Raw genomic sequence first — 20,934 nt, forward strand, 5'->3', positions numbered from 1 at the left:
TATAAGCCTCTGCTTCAAGGAACAAGATTCAGGGGAGTGGATACTTATACAAAAGCAAATAAACATTCATGCTATTATATAACTGATTTAAAATTTTATACCAATAGTATGATGAAGAAAAATAAATTTCAAGATATGTGAATAGAAGAAATTATTTTTTAAATCCATCAAGCATTCCATTAAGTGTTCCTTAACTTGTCACTTATGAAAGGAATTCAATCTGCTACTTCAATTCTAGCAAAGAATCCTCAGTTCTCTTCTCCTTTCCCTCTCCATACTCTTTTCTGTACAATTTTACCAATTTCTATGGCTTCGATTATCATCAATTTGATTGCAAATCTTCATGTGTATATTTCCATCTCCCATTTTTTTCTCTTGAATTCCAGACTGAAATGCAATAGACTCTTCTACCTAGAATACCCACAAGCACCTCAAGTTAAACATTAAATATTGAGCCCACTATGAACCCCTTTCAAAGCTTCCTTTTCCCTGCATTTCCGATGCCCTTTGCAGGAAGTCACCTTGCACTTCTACTGCCTCTCGCTTCACATCTGTTCACATCTGTTAATTCTAGTCCTAAATAGTTCTCAGACTTGTTCCCTGCTTTTCATTTTAACCACCTCTCCATGACTCCTGGAACTCATCCCCTCCTACATGATTTCTGCATCTCCTTCCCGTTTCTCGCACAACTCCATTTCTTTACCCAGCTTGGAGCTGGGGCGATCATGTTATGGCCACTATATAGGGAATATTCTAGACCTCTTAGATTGGCAGAAAAAGCCCTTCACAGTTGGGCTTTTTTTCACTCACCCCATTTCACATCAATTACCCTAAACTTTACTCTAGTTAACCTGTACCTGAGAGACTCTAAAATTTTCAACAGTTGCCAAACATACTTGGCCTTTTCATGCTTCTGAGAATGCCTGATAAAATATATATCCCCTTCTCATGTGATGAAATCCTACATATTCTACAAGATTTGGCTCTCTTCGTAAGGCCTTCATTCAACCTCCCAAGACAACTAGCCGAGCAAGTCTCTCTTTCTTTTTTGTTCCTATAGCAATCTGTTCATATACCTATGTGTTGCTTATTACATTGCATTCTAACTAGCTATTTGTGGTTCTATTTTCCATACACTCTGTGAACTCACTTACCTCAAGAATTATATCACATTCCTCTTTGCAAACAGTCAAACAGGAAACAACCATAGTGCTTAGGAACCAGGTAGCATTCAGTATGTGTTTGCTGAATAAAGGAATAACGCTGAATAGGTAACTGCATAGATGAATGAAGGAGTGATGGGTGAATCAGACCCAGCTCTTTGATTTCCTATCTCAGGGACAGACTGCAGTGGGAAATAATTAGGAAGTGTACCTTAGCTTGGCTAGAAAATTAGCCCCATATGGGATATAATATGAGGCAATCCAAACGGCTTTTGTCCACAAATACCTCCCTGTGAGCTCTTTGATGCTTGTAATTCTTTGGGATAGGACAAAAGTTTCCATTATATAATTAGAGAAGAAATTAAATTTTAAAATACCTCAGTCACTAATTCATAGTGCAATATAGAGTAAGGTTTCAATGACATTGAAGTTAATTTCTGCCCCTTATGGAACGTTACTACAGATCCAGGCTGTCTAAGATCCAACTCAACATTGTACTAGTCTGACCAGGATGTAGATCTCTCTGTGCCTTGTTTTTCTCACATGTATAATAGGGACTATAATAATAGGACTAGTCTCCTAGGAGTGTTATAATGCTAAAACTCAGTAAGTTAATACATGTGTAATGCTCACAGGAGTGATTTATACGTAGCATATGTTTAATAAATTATTATTTTTAATTATCAATAATTTATAACTAGCATCAAGACTTCTCTGGAGGGAAATTTGTAGTAACAGATAGAGTGAGGTTTGCCAGAAGACAGGGTGGGATGCTACAGAAGAGGAGAAAATGTCAAGGAACGTAGAACTGGAACTGTCAAATGCCTCTATCCAAATCCGTAATTTGGCACAGCAAATATCATATCACTTAACTTTCAGATAATAGTAAGATGCTATTTTTACAATAAGAATACTGAATATTGATGGAAAATGACCAAGAAAAAAACACTGAAGAAAGAATTACAAGGCATTCATTCACAGTTGAAAAGAAATAGCCACTGTTAAAATAACAACAACAAAACCTGTATGGAAAGACGGAAAGTAGGAAGAAGACCTAAGAGTAAGTCTCTGGGAGTGGGGGGAGAGGGAGGAATGTCATTGGAAATGTCAAAAAGGGGTGTAATTTTGTAAAAGGTCATTAATCTACTGGTATACTGTAGAAGAGGGGAAATAGCCCTCATCTAAACAGCAAGAATTCTGTGCTCAGCTTTTACTTTAAAATATAGAGATATCCAAATAAATCAGAGAGAAGCCGATAAAAGTGGATCAATAATACTGAAATTATTCAGAAGATAAACTCAAAGGCTTTTTTGCAGTTGACCGGGCTGACTTCAGTTACACAGATTCCAGAGCAATTAACAAGCTGAAATTTATTTGTTATTCCTCCACCATTGTCTTTACACAAATGCAAATAAGAAACAAGACCTAAGTCCCTCCCCTTTGCATAAAAAGGCCGAAATATTTATACAAAGGACTTAGCCCATCTGTAAGTTTCTGTTCATCATACACAGGGAAGCCTTTCAGAGAGCAAATTGCTTTCATTTTAGATCCTTGTCATTAATACAATTCAGACTGATCTGCTCTCTGTTCATCCCACGAGAGGTAGATTAGCAGGAAATTATAGCAAGATTGGTAGAAATACATAAATATGATCTATATAATGTTTACTCAATGTATGATACTATATATAATCATATGCAATATGATACGTATTAAATAAAATATGAAATATATAAAGGTAAAAATGTGACAAATCAAATCAAAGGAAAAAAGAAAAAAGCTGTAAGAAATTAGCAACAAAAATTCAAAACACATAAGCAGTCTGGGACGGGTTAAAACAGGGACACTGAGCTGCTAACATCTCTAGCTGCAGAAGAGCAGTACCATATTATCTCAGAGAATAATGCAATAATGGATATTAACACTTACAAACTTAAGACTTCATGGACAGTTTAAATTACAAAGAATGAAAATATTTAAGAAAATTTCTGCTTTTTATTGTTGAGTTGTGTATTGTCTAGGTCGAAAATTTACCTACAGGAAACATTTCATTTGAGGACAAAGATGGAAAAATGCAGCACTACTATACTTATCAGTACTATTATAATCATGGTAAGATTGTAAATTGCCTTTCTCACATTCCAAGTAGTCAAAAAGAGCTGAGCTGCTTCTGATCGTTTTCCACTATGGTTAATTTTAATAAAGAATATTCGATTAGTCATTAATTGAAAAACAAATAGACACTAGAGATTATTATTTCAAAATGCCTAAATCTTGAAGGTTTTTATTAAATTTAATTTAATTCACACAAAAATTCATTAAAATTAAATGGTGATAAAACATCATTTCAGTGTAACTTCTAATAATGACGACTTTCAAAATGGTAAGAGAAAACCTAAGTGAAAATGCTAAGCCAAAAAGAACTTGCCTTTGCCATTTTCCCAACCTTGAAATGTTTTGTCCATTCCACACAACAGAAAGAACACAGGTCCCAAGCAGCCCTTTGAACTATTTGAATCAAGCAATTCTTGGAGGCAAGGAAGGACAAGACAAAAGGCTATTACAGATCTGAACTTGGGCTAGAGATGGCTGAGACAAATGGTGTAAGTTCTATCCACAAATCACTGACAGTCTAATCTGAGGATTCCTTATCATTCTCAAACCCATTAGTAAAACATACTAGGGGGCCAGCCTGGTGGCACAGTGGTTAAGTTCACACATTCTGCTTTGGCAGCCTGGGGTTTGCTGGTTCAGATCCCGGGTGCAGACCTACACACTGCTTGGCAAGCCATGCTGTGGCAGGTATCCCACATATAAGGCAGAGGAAGATGGGCACGGATGTTAGCTCAGGGCCAGTCTTCCTCAGCAAAAAAAGGAGGATTGGTGACAGATGTTAGCTCAGGGCTAATCTTCCTCAAAAAAACAAAAACATACTAAACAATGATACTAAAGAGATGGATGGATGTCCACTAAAATCCTTCTTTCTCTTTGGTCCAATGGCTAGATTACTTTTCCAGCCTCCCTTGAGGTTGGAAATCTCCACGTGACTAAGTTTTCTCACAAGGAAGACAAGAGGAAGTGCTTTTGCCAAATCTCTGCCTCACCTGTAAAGTGCTCCCATGGGGGTTCTTCCACGGCCTTTCCATTCCTCTGCAAATACAGCCCACAGCAAGATCCAACCTAGGGGGTGGCCAGACTCCAAGACCAAAGGAGTTGGGTCTGGTGTGATTATATGGAAAGAGTCGTCCTGCAGACATAACACCAGCCCATCACTCTTACATGAGGGAACATTATCTATTGTGTTAAACCTGTGACATTTAGTGCCTAAGTGTTATCATTGCCTAGCTGACCCTAACTAATTCAAATGGTTAAGAAGAGAGTTTGGAGTTAGATAAACCTAGTTTTCAATCCCCACTCCTGATTTATTAAATGTGTCGTTTTGGGTAAGTCTCTCAAATTCAAAAGCCTCCATTGCCTGATGTTTAAAAAGGGGAAAATAATACCCACACCTATGTCAGAGTTTTAATGAGATAAGTTTGATATTATTGTTTATGTTTTAAATGAGATAATGTATGATAAAATATTTAGCATAGTGCCTAAAAAGATATTTAATAAATGGGACTTATTATAATCAATTTTCTAATTAAATACTATTCATAAGTACTATTCAAGAAAGAGAAAATGAATATCTTAATAGCTTTTAAGACTATGAATACAGGTGCAGACTCTCATCTCAAGATAATCCAAATGGCAATTCAATTTTCCCTACCAGAATACTGCATAAACAAGGGGATCCTTGAAGGCTGATAAGTATAAATCTTTTTACATTCAAAGATATGACATCATACATCATCCAGACTCCTCAAAGCAAAAACACAGGACCATCTTTGTGGGTTGCCTAACACACAAATGCACATACACAGACACATACACACACACAACCTATTTAGGAAAGATCTTTCCAAGAAGACACCCATATTCCACTTTACTCAGTGAAGGTAAAGTGACTCAAAAGAGAAAACAATTACTTCACTGTTCCTATGAAGGGAATCTGTACAAAATATCTGTGGTTTTTGGGAGTGAGGTCTTAGTCCTTCTTATCTGTGTTCTGTTTGTTCCACAGATAAACTAAAAAGAAAAAAAGGAAATATTTAGATGACTAAAGGCAAAATATCATCCTGTATCAAACTCACATTGACAATACTTAAAAATAACTATTTTCATAAATGAAAGTGTCAACATGATAATTTTATAGTTTATAGGTCTCAAGGACACTGGAAATGGATCCAATACCAGTATGTGAGAAGAGTGAAATAAGCAAGACCTTTCTCTTATTTATTTTTATATCCATCAATAGTAAATTGGAGCACGCCTTTATCTCATATTTCTTCCATTTTATTAGTGCCAGTTTGGATTGCAAGATTTTTATCCCACCCTACCAGCTCCCCCCACCCCCACTCCACCATTTCGCCTTTTCTTTCTTCACCATTGATCCTCTAAACTACAAGACCATCTGTTCACTTGGCAGATGCAAGTCAGTTCTGTAATTGTTGTCATTCTTAGCATAGTGCAAGCCCTGCACAATCCAGAGGACGAGAAGAACTACATTCATGAGTTAGCCAAATGTATATTGTTGTCAAAATTACTTGTCAAAACGTCAAAGGGAACAATATTTGATTTTCAAAGCACAGCATACATCTACCCAGATTACAATACGAGGCCTCTATTATGCTGTTACTTATGCAATGCATCATTCAGATTTTGACTGAAGTAAATGGCATGAGCTCTCACAGGCTTTGATTTCTATTGTGTAAAAGGAGTACAGGAGTTAGTTACAAAATCCTTTGTTCAAGCAGTGAATTGAGAGCTTTTTCTGAAGCATATCAAATACAAACATTTGGAAGACAGGAATCTCTGGTATGAATGCATCTCCCTTTTAAACAACCCCAATATATGATAATCAGGATTTAAACAAAAATTTATTAAAATGTAGTATGGCAGGATTTTCAAGACGAATGGCACTAAGAAATTGTATTAGTTTTCTACTGCTGCTGTAACAAATTACCACAAATTTAGTGGTTTAAAACCACACAAATTTATTATCTTCCATATCTGTAGATCAGGAGTCCAACATGGGTCTCACTGGCCTAAAGTCAAATGTCCACAGGGCTGCTTTCCTTTCTGGAGACTCCAGTGAAGAATTCGTTTTCTTGTTTCTTCCAGCTTCTAGAAGCCACCCTCATTCCTTGGCTGTGGGGTCCTTCTTCTATCTTTAAAGCTGGCAACATTGTTGCATCTCTTTGGTCATTCTTCCTAATTATATCCCTCTCTCTGACAATAGCCAGAGAAAGTTCTCTACTTTTAAGGAATCATGCGATTAGGTTGGGGTCATCTGGATAACCCAGGAGAATCCCCCCAGTGCAAAGCCCTTAACCTTAAACACGTCCGCAAAGTCCCCTTTTCCACATAAGGTAACATAGTCACTGATTCCAGGGGTTGAGTATGGACATTTTGGGAGAATATTATTCTGCCTACCACAACTATCATCCATCTCACGCTCCTCTTTTACAAAGGACAAACGAAAGAAATAAATAGGTTACATTAGCTCAAAGTCAAACAAATATTGAAAAATTAAAACTATAACCCCAAACTTCAGTTCTCAGCTCTTGTAACTAAACTGTATCACTTTTCTTCATAATTTTGCATGATTCTTCTTGTGAAAAAGAAATGAACCAAAGGGTTCCTCTAAACAGTATTTGCACTATGGAGCTCTAATAGCAGACCTAAACTATTATTTGATGATATAAATCAGCCGTACACACAACTTTTCAACAATGCATAGACCTCCCAGAGTTAGAGTAGGTGTTTAATTAACACATATATTGTTGATGACAACAATGATGATGTTATGCCACAACACTGCTTTAAAAACTGCTTTTAATTTCTAACTGATTTATGAATTAATTTCAATATACACACAGTGAAGATAGATGAGTGAGAAACCAACTAACCAAAATGTCTGTACATGCAAACCTTCTACAAATACTTATTAAGTGGCTACTCCATGCTAAACATTGAGCTATATGCTGGAGATAAAGGATAAATAGGTCATGAAACAGTCCTGAATTAACTCAGTGTGGTTGGTAAAACATATATATATATATATATATATAAGCATGTATCATGTGCTCTCATAAAGGTACATGAAAAGAGAATAAAGGCGGAAGTAGCTATTACTGGAAAAGATACCAATAGAGAAAGTGCCATTTGAGATTGATTTTGAAGGATTATTGGGATTTCAAACTTTCAGATGAGTAGAAATAGGCTTTCCTTTATTTTCTCAGGAACCATAAAATGGTATCAGGTTAATCAATTCAAAAATTTCTAGCAAAATTAGCCTCTAGGAAACTTACATGCCTCACATCATATTTTTCCCCCAACTTTTCTGTTTTTAAAGATATAAGTCTGAGGATGAAGAATAGCGCATTCTACAGCCACGCCATGGGCCTGCTTTCCCCAGTGAGCAGTCTTCAGCTCTCGAGCTGAGAGTATGAGTGTCTGCTCTGCTGGGCCAGCGCCTCAGGGAGAATATAAGGCCCTCATCTACAACTTGCTGTCACATAAAATACAAGCTTCAACTTTGGAGAACTTCCAAACAGATGCCCCTTAATAAAATGTTGACTTGTTTTCAAGAACTGCCAAGCCACATCAAAGCTAGGTATTAACTCAGGAACATTCAATAAATAATACCATTAGCAATGACTAAGATTTTGTGGAATTTTGGGGACAGTATCAATATCTCAGAATGCATTCAAGCATTCAATACATATTTATTAAGCTACTCCTATGTACCAGACACTCTTCTATGCACTGAGGAAGTGAATAAAACAAAGTCCTTGCTCTCTAAGAAAAATGAATATGCAATACGGCGGATGATAAAAAGTGTTATAGAGAAAGTTAAAAGCAGGATAAGGTAATAGCAAAATGGTGCAGTGGTGTTGTTATTCAAAGGACTCCCAGGGAAACAGTCTCACATGATGTTTGAGCCCTTAACTGAGTAAAGTGAATGAAGAACCGGTGCAAGTGGAACAGAAAGTACAAACGCCATGGGGCATTTTTGATGTACGTCAAGAAAAGCAATGTAGGAAGCACCGTTAAACCAGAAGAAGAGCGGTAAGGAGATGAGGACAGAGAAGTAGCTGCGCATGCTCCCAGGTAGATCCCGGATGGATTTTGTTTTGACTGCACAGGGAAGTTACTCTTGGATTTTAAATAGGATTGTAACGTAATCTGACTTACATTTAAAGGGATTTATCTGGCTTCTGTTTTACAAGGGGATAAGCAGAGAGACCATTAGGGAGCCACTGCAGTTTCCAAGTGAGTTATGAGGGTGGTTTCTCCATCACTATGAGTTTGCAAACTGGTTAAATACAAAATTGATTCCCGTAGTTTTTCAAAATGGAGATTGTAGATCTGTCTGAAATGGAGTAAAATGATACTAGAGTTAAATCCATGTATAAATCCAAAGCTGTAAAACTTGTAAAATTTTGAACAACTAGGTATGATTCTTGAATATCACAAAGATATTGATTAATCCTGAAAACTATAGGTGAAAGTAATAGCTCATTATTTGTAGGACATTGTTTAGAAAATATCTATCTATAGTCAATAAGGTGTCATATACTTTAACTTTCCACCTTTTAAATATTTCTACTGAATGATTATTTTTTAGTAAACATATTTCTTGGTCTATTTATTTATTATATTGATTTGTTATATTTAGTAACATACATATTAGAAAAAATAGTTTCTTAAAAATTACTGAAACTTATATATGTTGATAAATAACATTTTCAGATATAATTGTTGGTATTTTCTTTGGAAAAATCAAGGTTCATCAGCTATTATCATAATGGTCAAAGTCTAAACTATGGCCAATATATATTTATACAAACAAAATCACATCCATACATGTACACTCTAAGTTATTAAGGAAATTTTTGATAATTGAATATGTTTAAAATTCCCTCTGGATTCTTAAGAAATATTTGTGATATTTAGTTTCTGGGCCATACGTATAATCACTTCAAAAATTTCTTGGTGACATGAATAACTTTCTTTTTTTGGTTGGGTATTGGTTGCTAAGGTTACAGACTTTTTTTCTCTGCTAATAACGGACTATATTGGGCCTGTAACATGAGTCTCCTGGGCACTCAGAATCTGATTGCCCCAAGTCTCATTTTCTAGGCTTTCTTTGTATCCAATGCCTAATTTTCAGATTCCTGCCCTGTGTCAGCTGACACTAGTCCTCTTGCTGACTGGGTACACCCTCAATGAATAAAGGCTTGATTGTGCATTGATTAAAATAGCTTATTTTACTGTTAAAGTAAATTACACAGAAATGGTATTTCCTCCCAAACAAAGAAAAATAATACCATAATAACCCAAACTTGACACTTCCCTAATGCTTTAATCTGACAATCTCAGCACACTTAACAAAGAGCAATTAATTAACCCTAACAACATTGCTGTCAGGAAGGCCTGATTACACCCATTTTACAAACAAAACGCTAAGAGGTAACATAACTTGGGCAAGGTTACACAGTTGGCTCGTGACAGTCCGGGGACCATAACTCAACAGCCTTGGCCCTGGGCTCCCAGGCAGTCAACAAGCAGTCAGCAGGTACTAATCAGGAGAACATACTGCTCCTGCTTCTGCTACGAAAATCCCCATTTCATAAATCCCTGAATGGCTATTTAAACAAACTCTTTATTATATTCAGTCATAATTCTCATCCAAGTTTATCACCAAGAGGAAAAAGAACTTGAAAATATATAAGCTTGAAACTCCATAAGTACATCTTGTCAAGATATGCCTTCTGAAAAAAACAGCCGTGTTAAATGTTAACTAGTGAAATATGACCAAGGAAGACTTTTGAGACAGGAGTGCTAGTACCTAAGGGTGCCATCTGAGTGAGCTACAAAGTATAGTAGTCAGCGCGTTCAGTGACTCTTGCCTTTCCTGATAAACTTACCACCACGTCTTATAATACTAGGAAGAGGAAATGTTTTCTTGCCATTCACATGCACAAGCAGAACCAGCCTGTAAAGAAGACACGAAGCCATTTGGGAACACTACTGGATACATCCATCCAGTTAGGAAGCTTTTTGGTTTTTTGTAAGTGATAAATTTCGTGACTCCATTGCCATTCATGTGGCTTCATCAAAAGCTGTGCCTGTGGTTAAATTGGATCCCAAAGCCTCGGCGGGGATGGCTAGCGTCACACTGACATGGTAGCTGCTAAGTCTGTAATCACCAAACTTCAGTCAGGTCCTGACATCAAGGGCAGAGAGCCCACATCATTTCCCTTCTCATGCTGTTCCAGAGAACATAAACTAATCAAGTCCCTCATTAAAAGTTATGTTTCCTCAGAAGTGTCTTTAATGAGAATCTGATTTTAGTAAAATTTACAAATGGCATCCCCCTCCTGATTCTCTGTGTGTATTTAGGCTGGGAATGATCAACAGCTCTCTTGCGCTTAGGCCGTTATCATAAACATGCAATGGAGAAATAATGAAATGCTGGTTCTCTCCTTGACCACAGTTCCATTTGTACTTATCCTTCTCCCTTGACCTGAATGAATTCACTCTTCTGCTCTTACATGACTTCAATTCCCATGGTTCTTTCCTCTTTTCCGAGTTTATTAGCCCCTTTTTTGGACCACACCTTCAGACCACCACCTCCCCAAGCCCAGCCATTTCCACAACATTCTCTCCAACATCTCATATCCTTTCATTCTCCTGAGGTTATTACTGCAGCTGCTTTTCCAGTCTCCAATCCTAAGGACAAACCACCGTCTATTTTCTCTGTATCTTTTCTTCATCTCTCCACCCTTCCAATCTGTGACCTTTCATCAAACATTTGTTAATCATATTTTACGTGTCAGACCCTGCACTGTGACATGGGGATTTAGTGGCAAATGTGTCACAGACTGTACTCTCAGGCAACTTATAGTTTAGTGGGAACCCAAATGTGTTAATTTACTTATCTAAATACAAGATTGGAATATGCACAATGTGATAGGACAGCATAGAGGAAGGGCATAGCATTCATATATGGGAGAGCGGTGGCGTGGAGACAGGGTAGGATCTCCACATCTATTGACTTCGCATGGGCTACTCCAAGTACTTCCCACTTTCTTCAACCTTTCTTTTGCCTGGTTATAAATGCTTCCTATATATTTATACACTCCAAAGTCATCTAACATGAACTACCACAAGGTTTTTCCTTTCTATTTCATAATTTCTCCTTTCTTATCTCCTTCCTCCGGTGTCTCTAGTACAGTACCTTGTACTCAGTAGACTCTAACTAAGTGTGTATTGATGTCACCCTCTCCGTGAGACCTTTCATAGTAAAGCTGCTGAAATTGCAACCCCAACACTCCCCATTTGCCTCATTCTGTACTTTTTCCTTGGTATCTCTCACCATCAGATGTCCCAAGTTTATTCATTTTGCAATTCAACTATCTCCACTGACTAGAGTGAAAGTTTCATGAGGGCAGGAATTTTGGACTGATTTCACCACAGTGTGTGTATGCCATGTAGTAAACGTTCAAAAAGTATTTTCTGCATAAATAATTAATCCTATTTCCCCTTGTGGCTTTTACTCAATCTTGCTTTCCAATTCTGAACTCTCAACACTTTTAACAACCAGATAAGCCCATTCACTAAGTTCCCCTAAACTCAGAGGAAGTGGAGAATGAAAAAAAATAAATTTACAATAACTAATATATATAAGATATAAGATCAGACAATGGTAAGTGCTATGGCCAAAGATGAATCAGGAGGAAGAGAGAGAGAGGAATGAGTTTTGCTATCTTACCCAGAGTAGTCAGAACAGGCATTCATAAAAAGGTGACATTTTAGTCGACTTGCCTGCTATAACTCAGTGCAACATAATCTAATGTTCATGCAAGTTACCTGAAGCTCCAGCTAAAGTGAAGATTCTGATTCAGTAGGTCTGGGGTGGGGCTGGAGATTCTGCACTTCTGACAAGCCCCTGGATGATGCTGAAGCTGTGTACCTATGGACGCAGGATATGACTTATAAATTGGAGAAAAGTAGATTATGAAAAATGGCCATTATGTTAACATGGTAGCTGAAATTCTTATTGGATACATTAAGAAAGGATGTATAACTCGAGGTCCATTTGAACAGAAATAGGCTATTCCAATTATTTAGTAGTTGTTTGGCCTCATAAGTCTTTGATCATACTTTTCAATAAGTATTTTTCAAATAGTTTTGTTATTTATTTCATATTTTTAATTAAAACTCTAAAAATACAGATAAAAAAAGAAAACAAGATGATCTGTTTATAATTCTGTCCACTACACACAACATTTTGGTTTATGTACTTCAGTTTTGTTTTGTTTCGTTTTTACATCTTAGAATTATGTTCCATGTATTTTGCAACTATCATTTAAAATTTAATATTGCATGCACAATTTCATTTCAATAAACATTAATTTGCGTAAACTTCTTGGCTGCGGCAACTAACACTTTACCCGATAAATGTATATTCATGATGGGAAAATAGGAAAAAAAGATAAACATAAAGAACAAGTCAATCATAACATCACTACCCAAATATATATGCATATGTAATACATGTATTTGCATCTTTCTAGATATTTTTTCTATATGTATTTCTACCTAACTGATCTTTTAGTTATAAAAACAGGAGCTTACTATATGCATGATTCTTAAATTTACTTTGTAATTTCTAAACCATCATTCTAAAGAGCACCATATTCCATTATATGAAGATGCTTTTCTTATTCAAATCTTTAGTTTTAGGTGTTTAGAGTGGTTCTAGTTATGAAAGAAACATCTGTGCGTTCTGGACCAATTTTGGTTTTTTAGAATAAATTCTTAAAGGTGAAATTGTGTCAACATACTCATTTTTGAAGTTTTTTTGTTTTAAATATATATGGGTCAAAATTGTCCTTTAGAAATATTTCTTCGTATTTAGAATTTCATCACCAGTGTATGTGGATATACTCTTTCTATATCCTATCTAGCGGTTATTATTATTATTCTTTTTTAAAGCTTTACCAATATTCTAAGAACATGGCACTTTCATAAATTACGTTTATAGGATGGTTTATGTGATTTAAATGTCTTCATATTTATTGGTCCACTGAACTTTTTCAGTGTTTTTCTCTGGATGACAACTGCTCATTTCTTCTAGCAAATTGTTTATCTTTTATTATTCATATCATTTATACTGCCTCTAACAAAATGATAATAGCTTATATGTGCTGAGCAGTTACATTTTTTGGTGAGGAAGTTTGGCCCTGAGTTAACATCCATTGCCAACATTTCTCGTTTTGCTTGAGGAAGATCGTCCCTGAGCTAACATCTGTGCCAGTCCTCCTTTACCCTGTATGTCAGTCATCGGCACAACATGGCTTGGCCAGTGGTGTAGGTCTGCACCTGGGATCCCATCCGTGAACCCAGGCCACTGAAGCAGGGCATGCAAACTGAATCAGTAGACCACCCAGGTGGCCCCAAGAGACAGCTTTTAAACTTTATTCTGAATATCTTTTGAGCATGCACTGGAATGATGGTATGTTCCCCCCATGGTCCTTGTAATAGAATAGATGTTATCAATAGATTTTATAAATATCGAACCACCCTAGAATTTCTGGAACAAATCTTACTTGGTAATATTTATTAACCCTTGATTTAAAGTGTTAATTTAGATATTTGGATTGCTAATATTATATTTAACATCTCTGCATTTACATTTATGTGAGGTTATATTTTGTTTGATTATTTATTTGACATTGTCAGATTTATTTATAAGGTGAATTCATTACGAGGCTTTTCACCTTTTTCCAAAACATTAGAAATATCTTGGCATATATCTCTTGGAACTTCACCAGAAATAGCCTGGACTAGTTTCCAAGGACTGCTGTAACAAATTACCATGAAATGGGTGGCTGAAAACAATACCAATTTGTCCTTCAGTTCTGGAGGCTTGAAGTCCGAAACCAAGGTGTTGGCAGGGCCATGCTCCCTCTAAAGGCTCTGAGGAAGAATTCTTCCTTCTTTTTCTAGCTTTTGGTGGCTCCCAGCAATTCTTGACATTCCTTGGCTAACAGTTGAATCGCTCCAATCTCTGCCTCCATCTTCACATGGCCTACTTCCCTGTGTGCATCTCTGTGTGTGCTTGCCTCTCTTATAAGGACATCATCACTGAATTTAGGGCCCATCCTAAACCCCTATCATCTTAACTAATTACATCTAAAAAGGCTCTGTTTTCAAATAAGGTCACATTCTGAGGTTCCAGGTAGATGTGAATTTTGGAGGGACACTATTAAACCTACTATATAGTCCATAAAATCTTATGTGTCTGGTAGGGTTTTTTGCCTATATGTAGATGAAAAAACATTATTGAAAAGAAAAAGGAAATCACTTTGATTCAGTATATTCACTCTGAACTGCCCATGTTCATTGTATTAGCAGATCAAGTAATTAATTAAGAGATATTTCAACAGAATTACCTTGGCTTTTTAAATTTATTGCATTGTCAAATATGTAAAATTATTCAAACTGGTTTGTAAACTGAGATGGGACCTCAGTCAAAAATATTTTAAAGCTATGCTTAGAATTTCTCCATTTTATGTGCTCAGGGTTTGATCAAGAGAATAGAAGTCACTCATTGTATTCCAGATATAAGGATTTTGACATAAGTTAGTGCATACGTGATCATTGGAAAAACTGAGAGAGTAGAAGCCTTGGAAGTTACCATCGAAGGTCATGGGAAAACTGCCATCAGCGGTTGCACAAGTCGACATTAAAAATCTCAGCTTGAAGGCCCCAAGCGGGTAGATTGCAACAGCTTGCTGGAAACCTCTGTGATTCTTTGTCTACTTACAAGTCTGGCTGTGACTACCTCCAGAAAATAATGACTCACTTCCACCTTCCAAGTTTAGCATGGGCTTCTCTTATTGGTAATATTGAAGCCGGAACCATACGGAAAAGGTAATTCTGGGAAGCAGAGTTTCCATCTTTCAAGGACGTGGTGGTGGTGCCAAGTTGACCTAAGGGCATCCAGCATATCTGGCATCATGTAGATGAACCTTGGTGCAGAGGGTGGTCAGGGAATTAGATGGGCAGGGATTTCAGGTATTTAGCCATTGGTCATTCTCTAATTCTCTGAAAAACTGAGAAACAGAGTTGAGAATCTTACCCCTTGGTAGAGAAATCATACGGACAAGTGCGTTTTAGATCTTTTGCTTTTTTATTGCGGCAACATTGGTTTATAACATTATATAAATTTCAAGTGCACATCATTATATTTTAGTTTCTGTGTAGATTACATCGCATTAACCATCCAAAGACTAATTACAATCCGTCACCGCACACGTGTGCCACACACCCTTTTGCCCTCTTCCGTCCCTGCATTTTAGATCTTAAACTCAATTCTTTGTCGTTTGAAATACTGCTCAAAGTGAAACATCATTAAAAAGGAAAGAAAGACACATCCTGGGATTCTTAAATATGCAATTATTTTCTGTATTCCTGCCACTATATTTGTAGAAATACAATTAAACAATACAAGTCATAATGCATTAGTCTTAAGAAGTGTTTGATATACATGAAATTTTAAAGGCATCTCTTTGCAAGTGTAAATATTATCAACAATATTGGAGCTAATATTATTTATTATAGACTACTATGTACCAATCACTGCCTTAAATCCAATAGCTTACTTAATGCTCTCAGCAACTCTATTAGGTAAATACTAAATATCAAAACCTACCTTTTAGCTATGATGGTTCTGAGGATGGTAAGCAATAAAATGACTGGAGCTAGCCCTGTAGCCGAGAGGTTAAGTTCACGCGCTCTGCTTTGGCGGCCCAAGGTTTCACTGGTTCGGATTCTGGGCACGCACCTAGCACTGCTCATCAGGCCATGCTGAGGCAGCGTCTCACATAGCACAACCAGAAAGACCTACAACTAGAATATAAAATTATGCACTCGGGAGGTCTTGGGGAAAAGAAGAACAAAAAGGATATTGGCAACAGATGTTAGCTCAGGTGCCAATCTAAAATAAAAAAAGAAATAAAATGACTCTTAGAACTAAAATAAGAGTGGAATTAATCTCTCTATTGATTGGACATATATCTAGTATTCCTTAAATTGTATAGCTTATTGTGTAAAGAGTTAAAGGCCTAAATTGTCAAACATAATTTGCTGAAACTCTTCTTAAATCTTGTGATGAATTTGCCTGAAATATTTACATTGGAATTTATTTGTCTAATAGGTTTTTCCTTGTATATGCACTCATCTACAAACCGAGCAAATGAATCCTACTTTTCTCAGAGTCAGAAGAACTCTCCTACAGTCCATTTTATCACTGGTGAATCAAACTAGAAACTCAAATCATAAAAGAAACTCTGTCTCTTATTTTGAGGTCTTGACCTTTTTGGAGGATAAACAGAGCTACTTTCAGCAAAGGAAGGAAAGTAAAGAGCTCTCATAATTTAACGTCAAGTGTGTCAGTTTAACTGGAAATGTTCAAATCTTAATAGACTGTAAATCAGGAGATCCTAGGACATAGTAATTGAGGTAACATTAGCCTTTGACCTTCATGAGCTTGGAGATGAATCTGACTTAGGTTAAGGGGAAAAAATTTCTATTAATTTTCAGGTGTCCGCTAGTCTGTGACCCAAAATTGCATTAGCCCCCACTTTGGTTAGAGATGGCGTACAGTTAGATGTTGCTAAACACCTTGGGTCAATGTTTTCAATCACTTGTAGATGTACTGTGAATGGAAAGTGTTAAGAAACTGAGAAACTACTAACTCAAAAGTCATCATCTACTTTTTAAGCCTATTTTAAAAATAAGGTAAATTTAGAAAAATAATTATTCAACAGAATTTTTCAAAATAGACTTCTAGAAAATATAATGTATTTTTGCATTGCATTGATTTATAGTGCTAACATTTAAAAATCTTTCAAATCATATAGTCCATGTTTTGAGGATATCAAATATATGCCCACAGCAAAGTACATGAATTGACAAGTAATCGGAAAATAAAATGGACTAAAAATACATGCAAATATGTTCAAAGTTATATGTACTCAAAAAATTAAATTAACTTAAAAGGAATATCATATTTTACTGTTCTAATAATAGTACTTGCTGTTGTCTGGGGTTATAAAAACAACCAATTTCATAAATCATTGAAATAGGAATAAATTTGTAAAACTCTTCTGAGAAATAGTTTATCAGTATATATTCACATAAGTTAAGGATTTCATAATTTTCACCAAATTATTTTACTCATAGTAAATTTTCTTAAGAAAATTATGCAAAATATAAATATATACAAATTGTATATACTGCACTTTTGATTCAACATTATTATAGCATTAAAAGTATACAACAATCTAAATGTTCAATAAAAGAATACAATTAAGACATGGTTTATACATATAATGAAATATGATGCCACAGATAACAAGAAGTTAGAATGTATTTCATGAAAAGGAAAACATTGGTAAGATAATCATCACTGAAGAATGTAGAACCAAAATTGCTTTAAAGATATAGCCTCAAATTTGTCAAAAAAGTTTGAACCTCTTTCAGAAAAGACTCAAAGGGAGTCAAACAAATTTTTAATAGTGACCCTCTCTAACTTATGAGATTGTGGGAATATTTAAATTTTCTAGTTGTGATATTTTATTTTGGAAAACAAATACATGAGCATCTTGTACTTTTATGTTTATAAAATAAGGCGTTCTATTAACAATGTTTTATTTTCCATCCTTTTGCTTAAAAATGGCCCATTAGCTGAACCAAATATCGAAGTTTCAAACATGACACTTTAAAAAATTATGTGTATAGCAGCAGATGAAATTTTATCAAAATTAGTCAACTCAACTTAAGAATCATCATGCCATAGTCAACATACAATAATTAGATTATACGTTCTTTGGTTCTAAATTTATTATTATAAACAATCTAAGTTGAGTTTGTAAAGCATAAACTAAATTTATAAACTTCAAATTCTTTGGTTCATTATACACCTTCAGATGTTCTCTTTGAGCGCATTCTCCCTTCTCTTTTCTTATCTCAAGAGTTGCATAACTTAAGCTTAGACTGAGCTTGTACTCTTTCTAAGACAAAGATGCTGATTATAAAAAAGACTAAATCAAACTCCATGAATAATTCAACCACATTTATTTGGTGAGGCACAGGACAATTTTCTTCTCATATAGCAAAGGATATATTGATTTTATAGTTAAATAAGTGCTATTAACCACAACTAAGAGTGGCGTAGCCCTAATTATGATTCTCCCCATCAACATATTTTATGTCTAATTGGGAGAGTGGCTACCCAAGATGCAGAGTGACATGTCAGAAGGTCAGAGGCAAGCAGTGCATTCCAGGTAAAGGGCTCCATAACGATTTTTTTAAAATTATAATTACTCCTTTCACCTCTATGACTCAATCATTAGAGAATAACAGTGACTATAATGTAAGCCACGTGCCTTTTCCATATTTAAAAGTCACTGGAAACTTCAACTGCAGAAGTGAGTTATGATGACGTTCAAAAAAATACTTGAAGGAGAAGTTGGTATACAGAATAGATATAAGAAAAATAAGGTGAACAAGAAAAACAGAAAATGATTTTCATTTCTTAAAATAAAATTTTGAGAATACATATGAAAGCGAATTGGAGAAGAATTGTAAAAGAAGCAATAGAAAAAAGGTCAAAAGACAGACTCTTCCATAGAGGAAAGGAATGGATTTCTAGCATATGTATATTTTAAAAGCTCCTTTTATCTTCTCTGTACCTGAGAGAGCTTTTCAAATGGCTCGAGAAGTCATCTGGATGCACTTACCTGGTAACAGGTGGACAGAATTAGGCGTCAGTCTCAGAATGTCACTGCATATTATGTTTCCAATATGCTTTTCTGGTTTTAGCAAGTCAGCCGCCGTCAGGGTGCAAAACAAACACATTTCAGTCTGTCTCTGATTAAACTAATGATAAACCAATAGCTGCTGTTAGAAGAAGAAAAAGAAAACAGTAAAGTTCAGGCTGTCAGGATGCAGTCTATCTCCAGTTAAAGATTTTCATGCTTGATAAGATTTCAGTTAAAGTAAAGATGAAGCCATATGTCGCTTTAGTCATTGATATTTCAATTTGCATATGCCGATCTCATGTGTAGGAAAACTGTTCTAAATCAGTAGAGTAGGTGGTACTTAGCTATTCAGAGGAAATGCAGATTGGTAGTCAGATGATTTATACAGAATTGATTTTACAGAAACCCAAATGTTGTTGTCATTGATTCTGCCTTTCTGTTACATAAAGGTGCTCTCTTTCTTTAAACTCCCTGCCTCACCACTTCCCACCAAAGCGGATGAGATAGGAGAATATGTGGTCTTCCTAGTAGAATATATTCACTTGCTTATTTCTCCATCCATCCATCCATCAATCCATCCATCAATCCATCCATCCATCCATCCATGTAACCAATATGTATTGAGAGCATATTCTGTTCCAAACACTGACAGAGTTAATGGTTGGGGATGGAAAAAGGAATAAAAAAAATAAATTAGAGGCCTTTTGACTTTGAGGAGTTCTTCTATAGAAAGCTGGACAACGCAATGAGAAAAAAGCTATGGCCTAAACAGATTATCTTGTCAGCTGAGATCTGCAGTAGTGGTAGGGAACTCCCAACTATAGACAAAATAAAGTGTCTTATATTTTCATTTCAATAACAGTTTTATTACTGGTAACTCTATTATGTTTTGCATAAAAATAAGCAGGTGAAACCATGAAACTTTACAAAGTTTGGGTTTTTCTGGTTATTTGGGCGAAATCTGCTTTGTATTCTAATACCCAAACATGGAAATCATCTCTCATGAGATTAGGAAAAGGGATGCCATGTTCCTGTCAGCTTTTATGACTGTAACTCATATATGTCAAAACCAATAGCAACATTCCTGTACCTCCAGTGAGAAATCATAAACTTAAAATATATGTACATATGTATGAATTCATATATTCACATATCTATATGTATATCTATTTAAATTTAAGTGTTTTTACAAAATATTTATATGCCAAGAAGTATGCAATAAAGGATATTCCATGAATATCTTAAAGCATGATTTTAAAACTTGAAACAAATGGGATTATTATTTAAAACTATCATTAAATAAGTAAATTGGTGTTTTTTGCTTTCCTCTCCACGTTCAGTTATGTAATTAACAATAATGGACTAACTCACTCACTCAGTTCTGCGTTACTTTATTAATAGAAAACAGATGCTGTTTTATGTGATAAAATTATGTAAACATTTCTCACAAAACCTATGCTCTCAATTTCCTTTATTTATGTACCCAAATGACAAAACAAGACAATAGATGAAAACCAGTTAACACTATCATAGACCCTAGAAAATGTGGTTTTCCTCTCATGAAAACATGACAAAGAAACCTTTTTCACATTTACTGAATGAGAAGTAAACTAATCTCTTTCTGTTTAGACATCTGTGTTTTCCTGTGTTGATGCCATCTGCACTATCGTCCTTGGTGCTAAGCAAACTTTAATTTAGTACGACCTCCAGCAGGTCTGCATTTAACTCTGTAAAAATGCCAGCTATAAAAATCTCTTACGGAAAGACCTCTGCTTGGGGGAAAAATAGCCACCTCACATTCGGGAAACATGGAGCAAAAGGACACCAAA

General features: G+C 35.6%; 1 long non-coding RNA gene across 2 annotated transcripts in view; it reads right to left on the reverse strand.

Annotated features, from left to right (window-relative positions):
- The window catches only part of LOC139079258 (uncharacterized), a 37,381-nt gene extending 17,908 nt beyond the window's left edge, over positions 1 to 19,473 (reverse strand). The window contains exons 1-3 of one of the 2 annotated variants that reach the window (XR_011532716.1): positions 19,085 to 19,473; positions 15,994 to 16,190; positions 12,144 to 12,246 (exon numbers count right to left, since the gene is read on the reverse strand). This is a non-coding gene — a long non-coding RNA (uncharacterized lncRNA). The remainder of the gene's footprint in view (positions 1 to 12,143; positions 12,247 to 15,993; positions 16,191 to 19,084) is intronic. The other variant, XR_011532717.1, reaches the window with a different exon arrangement.
- Positions 19,474 to 20,934: the final 1,461 nt, after the last annotated feature.

Source organism: Equus przewalskii, chromosome 25 (genome assembly GCF_037783145.1).
Source record: "Equus przewalskii isolate Varuska chromosome 25, EquPr2, whole genome shotgun sequence".
NCBI classification, from domain to species: domain Eukaryota; kingdom Metazoa; phylum Chordata; class Mammalia; order Perissodactyla; family Equidae; genus Equus; species Equus przewalskii.